This window comes from Crotalus tigris, unplaced genomic scaffold (genome assembly GCF_016545835.1).
Source record: "Crotalus tigris isolate CLP2741 ecotype Arizona unplaced genomic scaffold, ASM1654583v1 scf7180000019649.48550810456:505611, whole genome shotgun sequence".
Taxonomy (NCBI): Eukaryota; Metazoa; Chordata; class Lepidosauria; order Squamata; family Viperidae; genus Crotalus; species Crotalus tigris.
Window position 1 is genome coordinate 412,719 of NW_024097641.1, and position 6,000 is coordinate 418,718.

The window sequence follows — 6,000 nt, forward strand, 5'->3', positions numbered from 1 at the left end:
ATGTTTGTACGGTTGGCACATCTTCCCCAGAGTGCATGTATCTGAATGTCATCTAAAGAGACTTTAAGATGTTTGTTCGCTACATCTGACTATGGGATCAATTGAAGCTTCCAGTAGAGATAGGAGAGAAAGGATGGACCAGTGGAAGCTTTCAGTAGGAGTAGAAGACCACAAGAAGAGAGTTAAGTCCCAAAACAGACTGAGTGGAACACAAGTACAGATTGCTTCAGACAAAACTAGTGGCAAAAATCTCTCATGTAATTTAGAGATAACAAGTTTCTATCCTTCAAGGGTTTCTATATGGACATTTATGTCCATAAGCATGCATTTGGGCAACAATTGTTTCCAGTCATATATTACATATCCAGCATCATTTGGACTTCTCAACCATTCATTTAATGATTGTTCAGTTACAGTACTGAAAAAAGTGACTTATGGCCATTTTTCACACTTACGGCTCTTGAAGCATCCCCATGGTCACATGATCAAAGTTCAGACACTTGGCAATTGGTTCATATTTATAACGGTTGCAGTGTTCCAGGTCACGTGATCGTTTTGGGGACCTCTTGACAAGCAAAGTGAATGGGGAAGCCAAATTCACTTAACAATCACGTGACTTACCTCCAGCTACAGTGATTCCCTTAAAAACTGTGGCAAGAAAGGCTATAAAAGGGGGCAAAACTCACCTAAACAACTATCTCACTTAGCAACAGAAAGTTTGGGCTTAATTTTGGTCTTAAGCTGGCAACAATCTACAATGATGTCACCATTGATTTGCAAAGCTGACCATACTTAAGAACAATGGTCAGGAAAGGAGTTTGTTTTGTAAAGGTTAAAAGCTTGTCCTTTGACTAGAAGATGACATGTATTAGCAACCAAGAAGCTCTCCCATGAAATGGTCTAGTGTCATCACTTTGATCATTATCACAATATATGGATCAGGGGTCCCTAACCCCCCCCCCCCCGGTCTGTCGACTGGTACCAGGCCGTGGCATGCTAGCAACCGGTCTGCATAAACAAGCAAAGCCCCATCCATGGGATACAGGCAGCACACAAAACCACACACTTCACGGACCTGGTCCCTGGTGCCCAAAAGGTTGGGAGCCTCTGGTATAAACATTTTAGTGAGGCAAGTTCTGTATATACTCACGTGTAAGATTAAGTCCTTTGAAATAAATAGGTCTTACATTTATTTAATTTGATTTTTATCCTGCTTTTCCAGTAAAGCCGGCACTCTCTTCTTCCCCTACCCCCTTTCCCCCCTCCCCCAAAAAACCCAACAACCTTGGAGGAAAGTTGGGCTGATTTGTATGCTTATACTGAGTTCCCCCCCAAAATCCTACCTATTGTGAAGCCCCACCAAAGCGTTGCTTCAGACAAAACTAGTGGCAAAAATCTCTCATGTAATTTAGAGATATATTAGTCATATATTATATATCCAGCATCATTTGGACTTCTCAATAACTTGAGAAGAGCTGTACCAAAGTCCATGTTTAAACCCCATGTGTACGTTATATAGGGCAAAATTTTAGACTAATTCCAGTGTTTCTAGGATTCTCCTAACTGAATCTGCAAGGCCCAACCAAGAAGAGTCAAATACCTCTATCCCATTTTTAAAAATTATTTATATTCTGGATCAACGACAGCTGCTTTTAGGAATAGATGCTGCAAACCGATTTCTTAATTTAGAGGAATGTTTTGAAACAAAGGACAGGACCAGATGTTTCTTTAAATCTGTTTGGGATATGAATTGCATCCCCGGACTCGGGGGTCAACAACATTTTGGGATGGGGATTTTTGTGCCTGTGGTTTTGTGGCGAAGAGATGCTGCTGGAAGAAGGCAGCACTCAGCAACATTTGGAAGCTAGCAATTATGGGGTCTTGCGGAGATCTTAAGACACATCTCAAGAGATCTTTTCCCAAGGAAATCTAGAACCACATCTGGAAACGACCTAGGACATTATATGTTTCTTTCACTCAAAGAATTTGCTTATTGCACAAGACCTCTTGCTTCCCTTGAAAGTAGAACTTCTCCTGTTTCATACCTATGGTGGGAAGTCAAGGAATTGTAGGGTCTTTTCCTGCACATCAGAGAGTGCTTTTATTCCCATTTACCATGACTTAAATCTAGAGACCTTTGAGCGTAACACCATCTTGAGATGAATAAACAACCTGAACAAAAAGATGCTCTGACTGAGATCTGTGAAGAAATCTGGTAAATGAGTGCAATGTTTCCAACATGCTCAGCCAAAATGAACGTTATTGCATGTGGCCTAATAAATATCATCAACTGCTAATTAGATGTGAAAAGGCCAGCTATTTTATAGAGGAGCACTGACCATAAAAACTGGAGGGAATATGCATGAGACTTAGCCTAGGAGGAAGTTTTTATTGTGCCTAAAAAAAAATTGTCTGAATTGCTCCTTGTGTGTCTTGGAAACTGAAAATTTGGATTAGAAGTCATCACAACCATAACTTTGTTATTAATGGCTTTGGGTCCAGTTAAGAAGCTTTTTTTTTGTTCAACAGATGAAATCTAAATGCATATCAACAACATAACTCAGTATGACGACTGCGGCTCTGAATTGTTTCCAAGATAAACCTATACTACCCAAGAAAGAAATTGGTTGAAATCTTGACAGTATAATTTGTTAAACTGATGAGGGCAAAGTGAAGGATGTTTTTGCCATTCAAAAACTTTTGTGACAGGTCTACCAACTCCAAATAGTTCATGCACAAGTAGTCAACCTTTTTTTTTTTTCTGGGATGTTTTACTAGTGAACAAAATGGAGGAAAGAAGGCATGCCTGTTCAATCTGAATTTATATCTGACAAAATTACAGAATTGAGGCGATATCATTTGCAGTAAAACCTAGATTTAATGAACAACCGAGCTTAATGGAAGGCCCTTTAAGTTAGCAGCAAGGTCTATTAAATGGGAGTGGAAGGCAAAATAAAAAGTTGTTCCTTTGTGTCCAAAGTCCTTTAAACCAATGTCTGTTAAACATGAGGTTTACTATTTTGTAAACCGATGATCTGCATAGCAATTGTATATAAACATTTTTCATCATGCTGCTCAGTTAGCCTAACATAAATCTAGGGATGTTTGAAATTTTTGAAAAGCCTATTTGATGCCAGATTAACACTTGTGAAATGTGTGTTATGTATTTCCGCTCTTTTCTTTCTTTCTTGGTAGATGTTTTTTCCTTTTACTGCCTGCATCTCCATTCGTACTCTTTCTGGTTGTTATTTTACTTATGTCGCTCGTTTGTCTTCTCTTCTTTTGAATACTTTTAGTCTGACTGTTGAGTAAACGTTGGTCTAAAAAGACATTTTTTTGTGTGAATTGTTTATCTTTATTTGTTGTAAAAAGTTTTGACTAATGACTTTTGACAAATTTTTGTCTCTACCAGGTTTTCCTGATGAACTATCCTTCATTTTTTTTTTCTTTCTCCCTGTGTGTACCTTTGAGTCAGTTTTGCCTTCCGGTGAGTGCCTGGCCTGCAGTTTTCTTGGCAAAGTTTTCAGAAGTGGTTTGTTCTTGCCTTCCTTTTCCTAGGGTTGAGAGAGAGAGAGAGACAGAGAGACTGGTCCAAGGTCACCTAGATGGCTTTGTGCCCAAAGCAGGATAAGAACTAGAACTCATCATCTCCTGGTGACTGACCAAAAGTCACCCGGACAGCTTTCCTGCCTAAGGTGGAACTAGAACTCACAGTCTCCTGGTGATTGACACAAAGTCTTCTTGAGCCAAGGTGGCGCAGCAGTTAGGGTGCAGTACGGCAGGCCACTTTAGCTGACTGTGTTCAGCAGGTCAACGGTTCAAATCTCACCGGCTCAAGGTTGACTCAGCCTTCCATCCTTCCGGGGTAGGTAAAATGAGGACCCAGATTGTTGGGGGCAATGTAAATATATATATACATTGCTTACTGGTGTACACCGCTTAGAGAGTGCTTGCACTTAAAGCGGTATATAAGTCTCATAAATAAATAAATAAAGTCTCCCAGCTGACTTTCAGGCCTAAGACAGGAGTAGAACTCACAGACTCTCAATTTCTAGCTTGATGCTCTCACTGCTACATCAAGCTGGCTCTCTCGTGAGCATAGCTGTTTAGAAAACTCCATATGCGGAGTATCTTGGATTTGGTTACTGTATATATTAAATCTGTCTTGATTGTATTTTCTTTTCATTATGAGAACAAACGGAAGTTTTGGGCAGACTTCCTTGCAAAGACATGGCTAAAATGTGTGAAAGAGAGGGGTCCTTGGCGCTCTCTGATAGTAAGTATACTAATGATGTTTCCTAGTTTGAGTAATGAAATGTCTGCAAGGAAACAGCCAAGCTCAGAAAGCATCCAGGACTCCTTATTTCAACCCTATTACAAATATTCTCCTTTATATGGATGAAAGAGAATACTGCAGAATATAATTAGTTGTTGGTTTAGATATATTTGGGGATAAAAAAGGGTTCTTGAGGTTTTAGGATTTTTTTTTAAAAAAATTGCGGCATTAAAACTATCTAAAAAGTTGAGCCACTTCAGACTGAAGTGTGTAGGTGGCCCTACATTTTTATCAAATGTATCATTTCCCTTCACCAAATCCACACGTCCCTCAGCCCAGAATAAACTAAGAGTTGACTGAGTCAGGTATATTCGCTCACCATGTACGCCCAGTTTTGCACTTAGAATTGCTAAATATTTCTCAAATGGCGTTTCTCTGCTTCGGTTAATTCATCTTGGTTTTCACCAACATCTAGTTAAATTTCTCTACCTCCTTCACTGCTCTTCATGCATCTGTTCCCTTGGTCCACAATTGGACCTGGCAAATTGTTAACTGGCAGACTCAAGAAGGAAAACAACTTGTATTGTGGGCAAAAGTAAAGAAAGAGCTCACTCTTGAACAGGGATTGGCAACTATAGCAACCTTACGACCTGTGGACTTCAACTCCCAGAATTCCTGAGCAGCCATGCTGGCTCAAGAATCCTAGGAGTTGAAGTCCACAGATGATAAAGTTGACTTAGCTGCTCATCCCTGCTCTTGAATCTGGTGCCTTTTAGCTTCCTCTCAGAAATACTGATTTTAAAGTCGAGGTCATTTTAATGACAATTATTTTTAATATTGCTGTCTGATGATTTCCTGAGCTTTGTGCTTAATTGAGTTTCCAGGGATGTTGGCAATTAAGGCCAGGATCAGAAACCAATTGATTTCAGCTGAAAACAGAAAAATGATTCTCTGATACATGATCATCCAGGTTGCACTAGAAAAGAATTCACACTTCATGTGCCCATTTGTTCCACTGGCTCTCTTCTTGTACTGTCCTGATATCTAACTTGCATCTCCTTGATTCTGGTTCTGCTTTGTGGAGCAATGAAAGATATGTCCCTTGGGACAATCCTGCACAAAATTCACAACTTCTGTCGATTTCTTTAAGCAGACCTTTGTGGTCTCCTTGCTGCTGGCAAGTCATATGCAGATCTTGGGCTCCTGTTGAACGAAGCCTCTCCTTTTGACAGCCGCCAGGATCACAAGGGCTCATTCAAGATTGTGAGCATTAGAAGTCCCCCTTTCTGCTTAATTAGCTGGTTGGATGCTCTGTGGAGTCAGAATCCTGTCCAACCACTTCCAATTCCAGCTCTGTTCTTGCCAAAACAGCCACACAAGTTCAAACTCATCTGCGCTCATACTAAACACACTTGGTGTCAATGGTATATGGGTAAAAATGTGCATAACCACTGAAGGAAACAAAAAGGTATCTCTTTCTGATATTGCCCATGTATTTTAACCTAGGGAAACCCATCCACCTCTCTAAGCTAAACTTCACAGCAGGGTTGTTCAAACAAAATGAAAAAAATAAAATAAAATCCAGTTCAGGATTTAAACTCGAGAATCTGTGTGCAATCCCAGCAGAAGTCTTACCAGCTGAGTGCCACTCACCAAACTCTGCTTGTTTATGCATTTTTCTATTATGAGACACGCAGAAGAACACCCTTAAATCAACCGTATTT